Source organism: Rattus rattus, chromosome 7 (assembly GCF_011064425.1).
Source record: "Rattus rattus isolate New Zealand chromosome 7, Rrattus_CSIRO_v1, whole genome shotgun sequence".
Lineage (NCBI taxonomy): Eukaryota > Metazoa > Chordata > Mammalia > Rodentia > Muridae > Rattus > Rattus rattus.
Window position 1 is genome coordinate 91,200,467 of NC_046160.1, and position 17,368 is coordinate 91,217,834.

A 17,368-nucleotide genomic window follows, 5' to 3' on the forward strand; every position below is an offset into this window, starting at 1 on the left:
CCTTCCGTTTACTGACAGCTCCTTGGAAGGGAGCGTGACCCCAGCACTTTCCCCCCACACCCTGTTCACAGCACTCTGCGGAGGGCACAGTGTGCTCCCTTAGCTCCTGGTTGAGGAAATGAAGGCACTGAGGTAAACTTGCCAGTGCCAGGGTTGATATTTGATGTTGGCCATTTAGTTCCGGAGTTCAAACTCTTGACCACACCCTGTGCTTTACAAACAATTAAATACCAGAGAAGCCAGGGTTCTGGGAAGGCCTGTGCCGCTCTTGTGTGGTTTTGAGAAGCCTCTAGGGATGACTGAGCTAGTAAGATAGGTGTGGATAGAGTTAAGAATTAGAAGCCTCAATCCAAACTACCTACAAACCCAAGGACGTGGAGCAAACCATTTCTCCGCTCTTAGTTTAAACTTCATTTCTAATGTGAGGTTCAAGTGAGATGAAGCCCCCAGGCACACTTGGCAAACTAAACATGACAGGTGATTCGGATCCAGTAAGAAATACATCACAGATTCCCACCACCTTCTCAGGGGAGGGTCTTCCCTAATAACTTCCAGGGCACAAGGCTCTTTCTTCTAAAGGGTTGTGGGTATAAGACATGAGTGAGGTATCATGGTGTAGTTTGCCTGGACCGTGCAGGCTTGTACGCTGATAGAACTTAGGACCTGATAATGCCAGGTTTTACTTTTCATTTCATTGCCCCAAGCCTCAGTTTTCTGGTCTGTGAAATGAGAATAACAAAGCAAGACCTGGGAAAGAGCTCAGAGGCTGGCACAATGTGTTGGTCGAAACCCAGCACTTCCGTGGTCAAAGTAAGGGGTCTTTATTATTACTATTGATTTTAGAACAGGAAAGCAAGCAAGCAAGCAAACAACAACAACAAAAACAAAACAAAACAAAACAAAACAACAACAACAAAACCAGTCAGCCCCATTCAAAGGTGTAGAAAGACAAAAACGCAATCCACTATCTTTAGAACGGAAGAAGAAACTTACTAGCGATCTATGTTTGAGGCAGGGAAGCCCCTTCGTCACAGTTCCTATTCACATTCAGATCACACATTTTATCAAAGAAAAAGATAAAGACGGTGGAAGCCACGCCGGACCTGCATAACTGCATCAGCATATCTACAGCTGTGGATGCATACACTGTACTTACAAACAAAAGCGAATACTTCCGAATCTCAGAGCAAACACAGGCAGTGCGTTTTGGGGGCGTGGGGGTACTCTCCCCAGCTGGAGAAGAGACTGGGACATTACTTAGACTCTGCTCAGCCGTGGACTTTAAAAGTAGACTATCGGAGTAGAACTGCAGGCAAAAGGGGTGTTAAGAAACAGGGAGGGGTCGAGAGAGGGGAAAGCAACGACTTCCTACACAGTAGCAGGAGGTGAAGAAGTGATTCCTCCGCCCTGCCCTGCCCAGGGGCTCCTGGGAGAGAACCTGCTGGTTCTCCAGACTCGGGAGAACCCGCAATGCTTCGGAGGGTCTTATAAGTGCCTTTTGGAAACTCAGCACTTGTTAACTTGTCACCGCATAAAGGCAGGAGAGAAGCCTAACATTTTTCTGACGCCTGAAAGCGAAAGAAGAAAGGGTTCTCACTTTCAGGGCCACATCCTGAATGACAGGGGTCAGTGTGTGCAACCGATCGGTGTGGGCGCAGGCTTCTAATTATTTCCTGGATAACCTGTTATCTATTATCCATCAGGCTCCTTGCCAGAATATGCTAACGTCTCCAGAGTTCCTGCTCTGGAGTCTGAGGAACGGCTTGTTTTCATTTTTAAAGGGGACGTAGGCATTGAGCGACAGCAGTTGGGTATCCACAGTTGAAAGGCTACCTACCCTCTGTTGGGCTTGAGCTGGTGGCGAGCAAAGGCTGAGGGGTTGGGGTAGGGTGGGGTGGGGTGGGTCGCCCGAGGGGGTGGGGGCGCTCAAGCCCCTGGCTAGAAACAAAACATTTCCTCCTCAAGACTCCTTCCCTCAGGCTCCTCTGGGAGAGTTGGCTGTAATCAGAAATGTCTGGAAATTTTTCTGAGAAAGTTGAGTTTTCGTAGGCTGTAGTCATCTATTTGCTTGATAAACAAGGAAACTCTTCAAATAACTTTCTGCTGGGAGATAGGGAAGGGAGGATGTCAGAATTCAATAGGCCTGTGTTGTAGGTCCCGGGCAAAACCTGGATCCCCACCCGGGCGAACTTTCAACTATCAGTCACACCCTGGCCTATATTTGTACTAAGGCACAATGAAATGTCACCCAGTGGGAGGGGACCATAAATATGGGACATTGTTCTGTTTTCTAAAGATAGCACATGTTCATTTATTTAAAATTTGGAAAGTTTAGGGAAAAAAAAGACTCCAAGTTGATTTCTCAGGGACTGTATTGTCCTTGTTAACATTTTTGGCTTCCGACGTACTCCCTCCCGCCATGTTAATTTATACTGACCCGTGAAAGCCAGGGCTTTTAAGCTAAAAATACAATGCTTTCCTTTCATTCTTTGGAGGCATAGGGAGGGCAATGTGTTGTTATGCGCTGGAGTTTTAAGGTCAGGGCTCTGGAACCCTCGGAAGGCCCGGGTTGTCAGGCTAAAGGTGAGCCCTGCTCACTCTCCAGGGCCGGGATGGCTAAAATCCAGGCCTTTTGTTTCAAACAGAGCAAGAGGGTTAAAAGAGTATTCCAGTTATCAAAAGCTGGCAGACATGGGACTAACCCTCCATGGAAGCTTCACGAAAACTAGAGAAGGTGGAACAAAGTTTTCGAAGGTTCAGAAATTTGCTGAAAAGGGACAGAAGAGGTAATCAGTTACCAGATGGTCCCGGATTTCTTCTGTGAAGCAGATTCCAGGCCAGCGCTCGGGCATGGAAATGCAAGCAGAACTCAGAGCTCTGAGCTCTGAGCTTGGAGACAGGCTAGGAGAGGCCGGGCGTTTGGAATTTGCTGAGCAGAATGTAAGGGAGGCAGGAATCCCATGAAGATGTCACAAAGGCTTGACAGGAACATTCTGCTGAGCTCTAGGATGTGTGTGTGCAGGGTCACAGGAATGGTTCCACAAGATGGCTTAAAAAACAGTTTTAGGGGCACTTACAAAAGTTATATTTTTAAACATTAGGTTCTGATTTTTTTTAAGAGTTTATTTTGTATATTTGTTTTGCCTGCATGTTTATACGTACACTACTCATGTGTCTGCTCCCTGCAAAGGTCAGAAGGTGTCAGATCCCTGGAACTGGAGTTACAGATGATTGTAAGTCAGTGTGTGGATGCTGGGGGTCGAACCTGTGTCCTCTGCAAGAGCAATAAGTGCCCTTAACTACTGAGGCATCTCTCCAGCCCTAAATAGGTTCCTTCGGATAGAAGGAATAAAGATATCTATTAAACGAGGCGTCCAGTTGGTAGGTAGGTGAGTAAGCAGGTTAGAGAGGGATTCTGAGCTTCATGTCTTGAACCCTTTGCTTACCGGAATCCTTAACACTTGCACAGACTCCTTGAGATGCCCTTAGGGTGTCTGTGAGGTAAAATTGATTGGCATGTATCAGCATGATTAGAGAGAAAAGTGAGAATTTTTACAGTATTTATTTTTTAGATTCATTTAAGAACAGCCTCACACCAGCTGGATGCCAATGTAATGACGTGCTAGGCTTTTGACTGTCTCACTATGCAGCCCAGGATCTCCTCAAACTTGTAATCCTCCTGTCTCGGCCTCCTAAGTGCTGGAATTACAGGGTGTGTGTGCTCCCATGTCCAGCAGTAATAACACTGTTCAAATGAACAAGAAATGATAATATACAAATTTTAATGAGAATACTGGTATTGATAATTTTGCAAATCCCTTTAGCATCTGGTGGAAGGGAAGAGCTGAATACTTGTGTCTGTTTGTGTATCCAATACATCGGACATTTGTTTTAGTACAAGTATATGAAGAAAAACTACTCTCACCCAAATCTATGATTAGGAAAGAGATAAATAGGGCTACGGAGACAGTTGATTGGGTAAGAGTGCTTGCTGTGCAAGCAGGAAGACCTGAGTTCTAGTCCCACTGTCCACATAAAAGGAATACATGGCCAGGTGCGCCAGTAACCCCAGCATTGCAGGATGGAGACAGGCAGGTGCTGGGGTGTGCCCGCCTAAATGTAGAGTCTCCGGTTCAGTGAGAGACCCTATTTTAAGGTAATGAATTGGGGAGCAATAGAGGAAGACATCTCATCCTCTTCTGACCTTTGCACACACAGATGCACACACATGCATAACACACACAGATGCACACACAGTCACACTCACACTCGCACTCACACACCAAGGGGAACAGGAAAAGGGAGGAACATTTACATAGCGTTTCCTGATATTTACCAGCTTCCTTCTGGTAACACAGGAAAACAGAGCGTGTAGTAGTGCCTCCTTCAGAGGCTCATTCTGTGGAATCCGAAACCATGTATCAAAAACTTTTTTAAAAAAATCTTTGACCCCAAAGTCTCATAGCCTTTCTTCCATTTTGAATTTGTCTTTACCTCTGTATTATTTCGTAATCGCATGTGGGGGTCATTAGAAAATATCAGTGACGGCATAACACAGCGAGTCTGAATGTTGACACACACACTATTAAAATCACATTTGTTAAAATCATATTGCCACTAGACTTATTATATGCTCTTTTATTTTTAACATTTCATTTCTTGTAACTCCTTGAGAGTCATCCATGTATATAATCAATCTTAGTCACTTCCCCTTCCATTGCCCTCTCACTCCTCCTCTTCTCCTCCCACTAAACTCCCTCTTTCCAGCAAATCCGTGTCTTCAGTGTGTGGCCCATTGAGCTGAATGGTGCTTCTTGCAATGGCAAGGCTGGGAGGCCACTTCTTAGAGCACACAAAACTTCTCGGTGGCTACACCACTGAAGAAAATGACACCCTGTTCCTCAGCCACCCCTAACTGTCAAACAAGGTGGGGAGCTTCTAAGTATTAGGAATTGTCATGCTCAGAATGGTGGGTGCTCATTCCCCAAGCATCCCATTTTAATTTGAAAGCTCAGATTTTATCATTGGTAATAAACTGCCTTAGGTGTTTTCTCAAAATAATAGGAAGGTGCTCTCTGTCTGTCTGTCTGTGTGCCTGTTCGTGTGTCTGTGTGTCTGCCTGCCTGCCTGACTTCTTCCATGATGTGAGCTGCTATGTCCAGCATACCTTCCTTTCTAAGATGGACTAACGCCTCAGAGACCATGAGCTCAGATAAACAATCCCCCATTATGTCGTTTATGTCAGGTATTTTAACACAGCAGAGAAGGGTGTGCCTGATACTGCTTTCTGAGGTCTCCTGGCAGCAGCATAGGAAAGAGCTGCCCCTCCATCCGTTGAGGGGATGAGAGGAGGAGGTTCAGATGACTAGAGCCTCAGAATCCCAGGGAGAGACGGGTGGAAGCTGGCAGCCCTGAGCTGTGGCTCTGTGGAGGGGTGCCAGCTGGCTGGCGCGGGCGCTTGCAGTGAGAACGATGCTGGTTTTCTAAGTGTCGGGGAAACTGTAAAGTGTGTTCTACTGATGCTGCTGGGGGAGGGAGCTGTGGCTGCCAGGGTGAAGCAGCATGGCTGGGGTGAGACTCAACCAGAGATGCAAACAGGAAGGAATCGGTCCTTTCTCCCTCCTCCAGCCTTGCACTTTTCCTGTCCCATGTCACTTGTGCAGAGCCCAACAGAATAAGGGTCCCAAAAGTCATAATGAAGGGGTGGCCTTGGAAAGTGTTGGTCACAGGAACGTGTGGGTTTATGTGCTCTTGTTTGCATGCATATAAAGAGGCCTTCGCCCTCTTACTTAAGGCAGCATGTTAACAAGCTTCCAGAGAATCAAAACCACACAAAAAGGTGTTTCCCGAGAAGGTCCTTTATTCCCGAATCCTTCCAGCCTGGTCTCCCACCCCTTATAGGTAACCTATTCTGTCAGCTTCTCATTTATCCTTCCCATGAGTATTTTCCAGAATTAGACAGATACATATGTTACTCTCTTTTATATTTTATACAGAGGTATGCTGTTACTCAGCTTTCCTTTACTGTAACAAATACCTCAGGCAAATAAATTTATAAAGAGAAGGGTCAGTTAGTGGCTGGCCAGCCGTGCTGCTATTAGCACCAGCACATTGTGGTGGGGATATTGTTACAAAGCAAAGTGTTCATATGTCTGTCAGTAAGCTAAAGAGACGAAGAGATCAACATCCCACAAGGCATGAGCACATGGTCCCAGGCCCAAAGTTATACAAGATATCTTAGGAAGCCAGACTGCTTGAAAGGTCTGCTCTTCAGACAGTACCCAGCTGGGGTGTTCCAGATGCAAACAATAGCTCATTGTATATTATCTACAATCATCTTAATTTTGAATTAAACATTTTAAGTTAACTAATTAATTAATTGTATGTGTGCATATGCATGTGTGTGGGGGTGCCTTGGTGTCTTTGTGAAGGTCAGAGGACGTTTGCTGGGGTCAGTTCTTCCACCATGAGGAGCCCAGGAACTTGTGACCTTGTGATCAGGCAGGACAGTCCAGAGACTCCTCTCCATCTTGTCTTCTTGCTGAGGCCTTTTCCAGGTTTAATGAGAATCTGATCTTCTTGACGGAGAATCCCATTGAATACCCAACTCTCTTCTAGGAACCAAAAGTCAGGATGTCTTAGCTAACTTACCGTAGCCTTTGTTAGACTGCTTGTTTGTGTGGAACCTCCTCCAGCTAACACTGTACGGTAGCTTCTGTTAAACCTGTTTGATTCCCCCAGCGGCAGTGGTGCATGCCTTTAATCCTAGCACTCTAGAGGCAGGGTCAGATGGATTTCTGTAAATTTGAGGCCAACCTGGTCTACAGAGAGAGTTCCAGGATAACCAGGGCTACACAAAGAAACCCTGTCTTGAAAAACCAAACCAGAACTGCTTGCTCCAAACTGTTTACCTGCTCCGAGAAGCTCTCCTTGCAGCTGCAGAGTGAGATGCCTGGATGAGGTCTCTGCTCTTAAGAAGCTGGTATTTGGGGCAGTCAGGGCCACACCTAGGCCCTGTACACTTGGTGTCTCTCCCCAACCCCCACTGGAATAAAGACTTTCAGTTGGCTGTAAACCGAGTCTGAGTGGCCCTCTCTGGTGAGCTCCTCGTAATACAGTGAACTCAGGTCCTCCAGCCTCAGCATCAAGCACTATTACTCACCCAGCTGTCTTACTAGGATCTCGGTTTGGATTTTTCAATATATTTTGGAAATCAATTGGTAAACATCTTTTCTAGTCTTTAAAAAATATTATTTCAGCTAACCTAGCCAACCAACCATATCTCTCTACTACTACTACTACTACTACTACTACTACTACTACTATTTCTTCTTCTCCTCCTCCTCCTCCTCCTCTTCTTCTTCCTCCTCCTCTTCCTCCTCCTCCTCCTCCTTTCTTGTTGAGGCTAGCTTTGATCTCACTACATAGCCAGCCTAGCTTCTTCTTCTTTTTTTTTTCTTTTCTTTTCTTTTTTTCGGAGCTGGGGACCGAACCCAGGGCCTTGCGCTTACTAGGCAAGCGCTCTTCCACTGAGCCAAATCCCCAACCGGCCAGCCTAGCTTCTAATTTGCAATCCTCCTGCCTCTTGAATGCTGGAATTAGAGGCGTGTACTATCATGACCATCAGCAGAATTTTTTTTCAACTCCGAATGATGCTGTAAGAACAGCCCAGCACATGAATATTTTTAAGTTGTTGGAGGTGTGTCCTCATAGTAAATTCTAGACATGAGACCCCTGGGCTGATGAGGATCTCTGAGGCTTTGTCAAATACTATCAAATTCCTCTCTCTCAGGTTAGAACTACCTTTGCTTACACTAGTAATATATAATGCTGGTTCTCTCCTACACCAGTAATATATAATGCTAGTTCTCTGCCACGATATACTTTCAAGATTTTGAAATTTTGCCAGTCTGATAAGTAAAACAAATCCTGTCTCAGTGTAGTTTTTCGATGCTGATGTAGGGCTGCCTGTGTGGAGGAGGCACGTGGGATAGTTTTAATTTGCATCTTTTTAAAAAGATGAGCGAGCTGAACAGTGGCTCATATGTTTAAGTGTCAGTTTTATATTTGTTGTTAATTTTCTAGTCATATCTTGGCCTGTTTCTCTAGAAAACTTTTGGCATTTGCCCTAAAAAACTTTAAATTATGTATAACCTGGGTGTGGTGGTACACAACTTTAGTCCCAGCGCTCAGGAGCCTGAAGTAGGAGGATTCTTTTTTAAAAAAAGGCTGTGGGTGGGCAGTGGAGAGACGGCTCGGCTTTGAGTTCTGCAGTTGCAGGGGGCCAGAGTTTGGTTCCCAGCACCGGTAAGGGGCAGCTCATAACCTCCTGTAACCCCAGCTCCACGGGCGCTGCATGCAGGTGTCTACGCAGGCACGCAGGCACGCAGGCATGCAGGCACGCCGGCACGCAGGCATACACGCAGGCACGCAGACACGTAGGCACGCACGCACGCACGCAGGCATGCACTTTCTCACACACACCCACTTGAACTTTTAAAAAAGAAAAGGTTTCTGTATAGTAGGAATTTTAGTGCTTTTTCTTCTCTTCTCTCTCCCCCTCCATCCTGTTCTGTATGTGTACAAGTATACACATCTGTGTGTGCACTGTGTTCTTCTGTATGCGTACAAATATGTACGTCCGTGCGTGCACCGTGTTCTGTATGTGTATAAGTAAGTACAAATGTCCATGCGTGCATTGTGTTTTGTATGTGTACAAGTATATATATCTGTGCATGCATTGTGTTTTGTATGTGTACAAATATGCATGGCCATTCAAGGACACTGGGTGACTTCCTCTACTGCCCTTGGCTTATCATCCTGAAGCAGTCTCTCTGGAGGAGGAAGCCTGTGGCTAGAGTGGCCTGCCTGTGAGCTTCTGGAATCTGTTTGTCTCTGTCCTTAATGCTAGGCCTGCAGTCAGGCACAGCCACACCGGGCTGTTTGCTGCGTGCTAGGATTTGAACTCACACCTTCATGCTTGCAAAATAAACCCTTTTACCTACCGATCATCCTGCCAAACTCCGATTTCAGTCTGTTTTTTTTTCTTTCTGTAATATAGTTGTAAATACTTCATCTTACTCTGACATACATCTTTTGACTTTGTTCATGGAGGTTTTGCGCTACAAAAGCTTAAACAATTTTAGAGCAATTAAATGTATTAATATTTTTTTATCTTGGTGCACCTTCATTTTGGGGCATAATTAGAACATTTCCCTCATACCTGGTTTATAAAGGAATTTAGCTATATTTTCTTTTAATACCCTACCCCCTTTAGTTCTCTGATCCCTTTGGAACTTACGGATCTTTCCAGATGGCGTTTGGTTATCTACTGCTGGATGACAAAGTGGGTTGAAAGCACATCCATTATTTGTTGCAGTCAGTGTAGTTGAGCTCAGCCGGCCGTGGCTGCTCGTTTGGCTCTGACTCTAATGCACCGTTCCTGTGTTTGGTGCTGGGCTGGGGCTTCTCAGAGCCTTGATGTGGATGTTAGGACAGCGGGCACTTTCTCCTTCCCCATCTAAGTCCTGGCCTCTGCTCTGGGTGGCTTCAATGTATCTCTCTAGTGGGGCAGCTGGACTGCTCCCCCCCCCCCCGCTTTGTTGGCTTTCTATTTTATTTCTGTTTCATTGTCATAAATTTAACAAACTATAAATTCCACCCATTTAACATTTATGGTTCAGCTGGGGGTCTTGGTGCTTTTCTTTAATCCCCGCCGTTCATGAACTCCATCTCTGTGACTCTACATATTGAGTTCTGGTCCAGCCTTGGCTACAGAGTGAAACCTAGTCTCAGTCAATCAATCAATCAATGCATAGTTTACACTTTAATATCTTCTGTATATTCACAGGGCTGGATCCCTCAGCCCTGCCCAAACCTCGGGCCACTTCAATCTACTTCATAGCTCTATAATTTGTATATGGTAGATATTCCACAGAAACGGAGTCATACAATGTATAGACTTTTTGGACTGACTCTTGCACAGTAGCATTAAGATCCATCCAAATGTACTAGGTCTTTGTTCCTTTTACACACACACATAGTAATGCACAGTGTGGGTAGTCCAGGTTGCTTATCCATGTATCTGTTGGGGCATATTTAACTTGTTTCCATCTTGGAACTGTTATTAATAATATTTCTTTGAACCTTTGGTATGAGTTTGTGTGCAAATATGCGATGGCGTCCCTTGTTATCTAGGGCCGTGGAGGAGGTGGTATCACTTGACGTAATATATTTATAAAGAGATTTATTTTGCCTCCGAGCTTGAAGGCTGCAGTCTGTGCTGGGTTGGCTTCATGCTTTGGGCCTGTGTGAGGCAGCAGTCATGGTCCTAGCAGCAGTGCAGTGATACTGATCACCTCACTGCCATGAAGCAAAAAAGAGGAGCAGCAAAGGTCCCTGCCAGCCTCTTCAACGACATGCACTCCTCCCAAAGACTTCCCAAGCCCCTCCCAAAGGTGCAGCCACCTCCAGCTGCGCTACCCACTAATGAAGCATTTAACACTTGGGCCTTTGGGGACCAGCTATCCAGATGACATAGCAGCCCCCACAGCTCTTCAACTTTCTTACATAAAATGATGCGTTTATACTTATGTAATCTACACATAGTCTCCTACACACTCTATATCACCTCTGGACTATATGTGTGTGTGTGTGTGTGTGTGTGTGTGTGTGTGTGTGTGTGTGTGTGTGTATTGCTTTTAAAGACAGGGTGTCCTTATGCAGTCCTGGCTTTCCTGGAACTTGATATCTGTTTATTTATCTTCAAGCTTGGAGGCAAAATAAACATTTACTCTTTATAAACATATTACATCAAATTATATCACCTCTTCCATAGCCCTAGATAACAAGGGTCACAATCGCACATTCACATAAAAACTCATACTAAGAGTTCAAAGAAACACCTGTCTGTCTGCCTGACTGCCTGCCTACCTACTTATCATCTATCTATCTACCATCTATCTATCATCTATCTATTCTATTTACCATCTATCTATCTATCTATCTATCTATCTATCTATCTATCTATCTATCTATCTATCTATCTATCTATCTATCTATCTGGCTGGCCTTGAACTTGTAGTGATCCTTCTGCCTCTGCCAAGTGCTGGGATCTACAGATGTATATACGACCACACCTGACTGCCTCCATATGTTTAGAATACATAGTATAATGTAAATGCCATGCAAATCACTATTATATTGTATTGTTCTGGGAATAATAAAAGCTAAAAAATGTCTGCGTGTTTACTTTTAGACAGGCTAGCTTCAAGCTTACTATGTAGCTGAATGGCTGGCCTCGAACTTCTGATCCTTCTGCCTCCACTTCTTTTTTTTTTTTTTTTCTTTTCTTTTTTTCGGAGCTGGGGACCGAACCCAGGGCCTTGCGCTTTAGGCAAGTGCTCTACCACTGAGCTAAATCCCCAGCCCCCTGCCTCCTCTTCTTAAGCCAGGAATAGTAGACAGGAATATGTGTGGCTTTCAATGCAGACTCTCGTGTGAGTATAGGGTTGATATTATTTATGCGATCTGTGAAATTTCCCCATTGTGCTGTGGTTGGCATGCAATGGGGATAGGGACTGTGATGGTGTGTTAGGGCCCGTTTAACATAGTGTGATATGATTGGTGATGATATTATAAATAATTCTACAATTAAATCAATAGAAGGGGAAAGGGCTAAATCCGTTAGGTTAGTTGAGGTCCATCAAGTTGTTAATTAGGGTTACGTAGATTGAGGCCTTGCTGTAAGTTAGCATGGCCAACCATGGTTTTGTTTAAAAAATATCGTGCATCTGCACTTAGTGGTAGAACCCATGCATAAAGGGAGCTGACTGTACTTAAAGTCTTTTCCTCTGAAGTCTAGACTAGAAGAGGAAATGCTGAGTTAACATGTATCTTAAGTATATGTATACATAGTTTAAAGGAACTGCCGAATAGTTTTTCCAAAGTGGTTGCACTTTGTCCTCAAAAGCTGTATTGTTTAAAATGAAACCACATTGTTTCCTCCTTAGGCTGAATAATATTAAAGGGGTTCCCACTCATACCTTTTCTTTCCGAGATTGGGACTTAATGTGTAGCTCAGGCTGACCTTAGAATCACAATTTTGCTTTGCCTCAGCCTACCACACCTATCTTAGTGGCTCTTCCTCCTCCTCCTCCTCCTCCTCCCCTTTGTGGTTGTAGAACTTAAAGGTACGTCAGGAAAGTGCTCTCCCAGGTTACATCTTCACAGCATTTTCTTCTTTGTTTTGTTTGTTTGTTTGTTTTCATTTTTTTTTGAGATAGGGTTTCTCTGTGTAGCTCTGGCTGTCCTGGAACTCACTCTGTAGACCAGGCTGGCCTCAAATTCACAGATCTGTCTGCTCCTGCCTCCCAAGTGCTAGTGTCAAAGGTGTGCATCGCCCCACCTGACTCCATTTCCTTCTCTTTTTGTTTGTTTGTTTGTTTTCGAAGCTGAGGACCAAACCCAGGGTCTTGCGCTTGCTAGGCAAGCGCTCTACCACTGAGCTAAATCCCCAACCCCTCCATTTCCTTCTTAAGTTTAGTGGCTACACTGACTGCTAACCCATCAGGAGTCTGTGCAGTGACAAGAGTACAGCCTCCAGCCCTCGGATCTCCTTTTTACTTTTAAAAGTTTGAGACAGGGTCTCATTAAGTTGTTCAGACTGATCTTGAACTCAGTCTATAGTAAAGGCAAACTTTTAACTTTCCACTCCTTTCCCTTAGCCTCCCAAGGTATGATTACAGCCCGGCACAAGTTGTATAGGCCTACACCATTAGGCCCAGCTAGATAAAGGATTTCTTTCTTTTTCTTCTAAAAATACAATCTAAAGGTATTCTTTTTTTTTTTTTTGTTCTTTTTTTCGGAGCTGGGGACCGAACCCAGGGTAAAGGTATTCTTATTTATTGCCTTAGTGTGTTCATGAATGTATGATCAACGTGTACCAAATGTTTACCACTCCAGTTGTCTGTGTGAAACCGGGAGAGTAGAGTGTAAAAATGAGGCTGACTTAAGTCTCACATAATAACCAACTCAGTAATAACTCTCAGTGCATTACTCAGAGCATCAGGCAAATTATACTCAGAGGGTTAAGAAGACTCACATGAATAAGATGTTCAATCACAAGAACAAACCGCACATGGCAAAAACATGATTCTGTAAAGGCACATGACTAGCAACAGCTGAAGCAAACTCCTATCTGCTATACCTGGGAGGAGCATGAAAACACATTCCACGGACAATTCTGTGTTCTGAAGAAACTGAGGTCACAAGACACATGGCTTATTTTCTTGGAGTTCTCTCACAAGCACTCATAATTTCCCTGCAAGACTCCATTCCTAGACTGTGTTCTGACAGTGTGGAGCCCACAGGGAGGTTGGGGGAACAACCTGTGGGAGTTGGTTCTCTCCTTTACCACCTTGGTAAGGTTTTGGCTATCAAACTCAGATTGTCAGGCTTGGCAGCAATCTCCTGTGTTCACTGAGCCATCTCAACAACCCCTTTGCCTCCCCAACCCTCCATACCTCCAACCCTCCTTCCCTTGCCCACCCCCCTTCTATTTTAGCTTCCCAAGAGCTGGATCACAAGCACATAGCCCACACGCTGTCCTATGAATTTCTTAATATCAGAGTAGTTCTTCCTCTTAGTGTCTTAGTTACAGCTCCTATTGCTGTGGTAAAACCCAAGACCAAAAGCAACTTGGGGAGGTAAGGATTCTTTTGGTTTCCAGCTCATTATAGTCCTTCATCGAAGGAAATCCGGGCAGGAACCTGGGGGCAGGAGCTGATGCAGAGGCCACAGAGGAGTGCTGCTTACGGTCATGCTCCTCAAGGATTACACGGCTTGGTTTCTTATAGTACCCAGGACCACCAGACCATAGGTCACACCACCCACACGGGCTAGATCCTTCTACATCAGTCACCAACCAGTCGCCAACCACAAAAACACACCCCAGGCTTATCTAGGGGAACACTTTCTCAAGTGAGGCTTCCTTTTTCCAAAATGACTCTTACTTATGTCAAGTTGACATAAGACTAGCCAGCACCCCTAGTATCTTCCCTGATGAGTTATTTCCTTTTTCTTTTTTTTTTAATTTAATTTTATTTTTTGTGCTTATTCACTTTAATCCCATTCATTGCACATCTCCTGGTCACCTCTCCCTTAATCCTTCCCCGTCCCCCTTCCCCTTCTCCTCTGAGTGGGTGGGCCCTCCTTTCCCCCACCCCCCAGATATCCCCTTAACCCTGGCACTTCAGGTCTCAGTGAGGATAGGTGCTTTCTCTCCCGCTGAGGCCAGACAGGATAGCCCAGATAATAGGACATATTCCACATACAGCCAACGGCTTGTTTAGGACTCATACCAAGGTCAAGCTGCACATCTGCTACATATGAGCAGGGAGGCCTAGCTCCAGCCCATGGTTGGTTGGTGGTTCAGACTCTAAGAGCCCCCAAGGGTCCAGGTTGGTTGAGTCTGCTGGTAGAGTTGACTCTTCCTGTAGAGTTCCTATCCTCTTTGGGGCCCGAAATCCTTCCCGTTCTTCCATAAGAATCCCTGGGCTTCACCCACTGTTTGGCTGTGGGTGTCTGTATCTGTCTGAGTCAGTTGCTGGGTAGAGCCTCTTAGAGGACACCATGCTCCTGTCTGTATTGTTCAGGAGTCTGATAGAAGTGGAGGAGGTGCAGCAGGAGAATGGTGACTTATTAACAGTATCTCTCTGAGTTTCAGGTCTTTCTTTTTTAATCTGTAAACTATAGATACTAATAGTATGTACCTCAAGTAGATGTGATGATGTAATGAGATAATGAATATAAAATGCTTTTCACAGTGTTCAGGGTATAGTAGATCCTCAATAAATGTTGGCTAGATATTACTATGTATAGTTATAATTTTTCACTAACTATAATAAATGTCCCAGTCACAAAGTCTGACCTAACTAAATTTTCTGTGAAGAAATTTTTTCTGTGGAGCAAAGACATGCTTACTAACAAGATCTGACTTTCAGGAGTGGTCTGACTACTGAGGAAGGTGCAGAGGGAGCATGCGCAGGTCCAGAAATGCTTTATGAGAGGACCACAGGTAATGTGTACAAACCACAGTATAGCTCGGAAGTTAGGTGGACCTAGAGTGCTTCTCTACAGGTGTCCTTACTATACTGCTTAAGGTAAAGGGTGGGGAGGGGTTGTAGGTTAGATTACATAAACTGTGATGTCATTACCTTTTAGCTTCATTTGTCTTCATATAATTAGCATCTAACTGAAGTATGAACAGGAACAGGTTCCTGCACATAGCACTAGCTTGTCAAGTTTCCAGTGTACTTGAGAGAAGTATTCTGGGTTACCTGAGTGTTCTGGTCTTGGCTGGCCTTCCATTGCTCACTCAGCTTGGTTAGAGCTCTGGGAGGAGAGTGGACCATTTCAGAGACATGGAGTTAGGTGTCCTATACTTTTTAGGTTATACAGTTCCTTTCCAAAATTGGTGTCTGGTGACTTTTATTATTCTTTCCACCACAGAAAACAGAATATGCTGCTGAATGTCGTATTTTTCATTGCTACAACCAAATATACAGCAAGTAGCAACTTGAGAGAGGGTTTATTCAAAGTTGAAGGGTGGGGAAGGCATGCTGGGAGAAGCAGCTCTTAGTGGTCGCCGCAGGAGCACAAGGACTCTTGCTCACATCTCAGTAGATCAGCAAGAGAAAGGGAAATACTAACTAATACTAAGCTAACTCTTTTCCATTTTATACTTCCGTGATCCCAGCCTGTTGGATGGTACTGCTTCCCAAGGCAATCCTTTTATGCAAGCGTTGCCACAGAGATGGCTAGAGCTGTGTCTCCTACAGGATTCTAAATCTAATCAAGCTGACAATGGGGATGTACCATCACAGCTGTCTAAATAGTCTGATACACCAACGGCTAGAAAATACTGGACTGGATGATTTTCCTTTGCCAAGAATACATGCTTCCAACACAGACCAGACTCTTGGACTCTCTTTGCTACTGTTCTATCGCTGTGAAAAGACATCTTTGACTGAAGCAACTTACAGCATTTAATTGGTGGCCACATGGGGCTGGCTTACAGTTTCACAGTCCATAATCATTATGGTGGGACGCATGGTGGCAGGTAGACAGGCATGGTGCACTGTAGGCAGAAGTCCTGTACAGCTGAGAGCTTACATCTGACCCACAGGCAGAAGGTAGCGAGTGAGACTGTACCTGTGGGTCAGATGTACACACCTTCTCCAACAGACTATACCTCCTGATCCACACTAAATAGGCTGACAACCGGTAACCAAATAATCAAATATATTATCTTATGGCGACTGTTCTCATTCAAACCACCACAGGGAAGTGGATGGTTGTACAGATTACTATACTGGTTTCTTTTGTCATCATTGTGGGCAGATAGCTGTCCGGACAATTTAAATCTGAGAAATTATTCATTACTCATGGCAGACATTTTATATGCCTGGGATATCTCGAATATCCTGGGGTTTCTACTACAGCGTAGAAATCACTCTTACAACTTCAATCTGCAGTCTCTTGGGGTTCCTGAACAAGAAATCTGACCTGCTATGCATCGTGTGACTTCCAAGACTCTCCTTTGAAAATGATGAAAGTCTCCATGATTCCATAAGTCTTGTGTTTTGCATGTGTGCAAAAACTGCATCTCATGCAATGCCAAGTCTGCTGCAGCAGCTAGGCACCCTTAGATCATAGTTTCTGTGGCTTTTTGAGTGCCTGGAGAGTTAATTTGATTAAACAAATCTTGGTGAAACACTTTCAAAGTAGCCATGCAAAACCAAGTTGACCCAGATGTGTTCTCAAGGAAGTCTTTTAAATGAGCTTATCATTTTCTACCCTGGAACCTGCAGTGGGTAGAGTCAGGCCACTTCCCAAGATGCCTCAAGCCATATTTCCTCTCGTCCTCATGTAAAGTGCTCTGCTCCATTTTAGCAGCATAAATTTCTTTATCAACTACATCATCTTTGTCTACAAACTTTCAGTTTGCCTCTTTTCTGGTCAAACTGCACACTTTTCAAAATTCTTTCTAATCCAAGTTTTCCACTTTATGTCTGACTAAAACCAGCCAGCGGTAACCATATCACAGCTATGTGATCATGAAATGTCCTCTGACAGGTTAACTAGAATGTTCATTTTAAGTTAAGCTCCCCCCAAAAGGTTCAGGATGCAGGCAAATCCCTGCACGTTCTTCACAAGAACGTAACACAAATTGCCCCTAGTCTAAATTTTTGTTTCTCTCTGAAGCCTTGGGAGTCTGGCTTTCACTATCTACATGTTGTTGGCATTCTAGTGTCCTGAAATCCCATCATAATCTCCCTTTTAGAACAAATCAGTTCCAAAGGTTTAG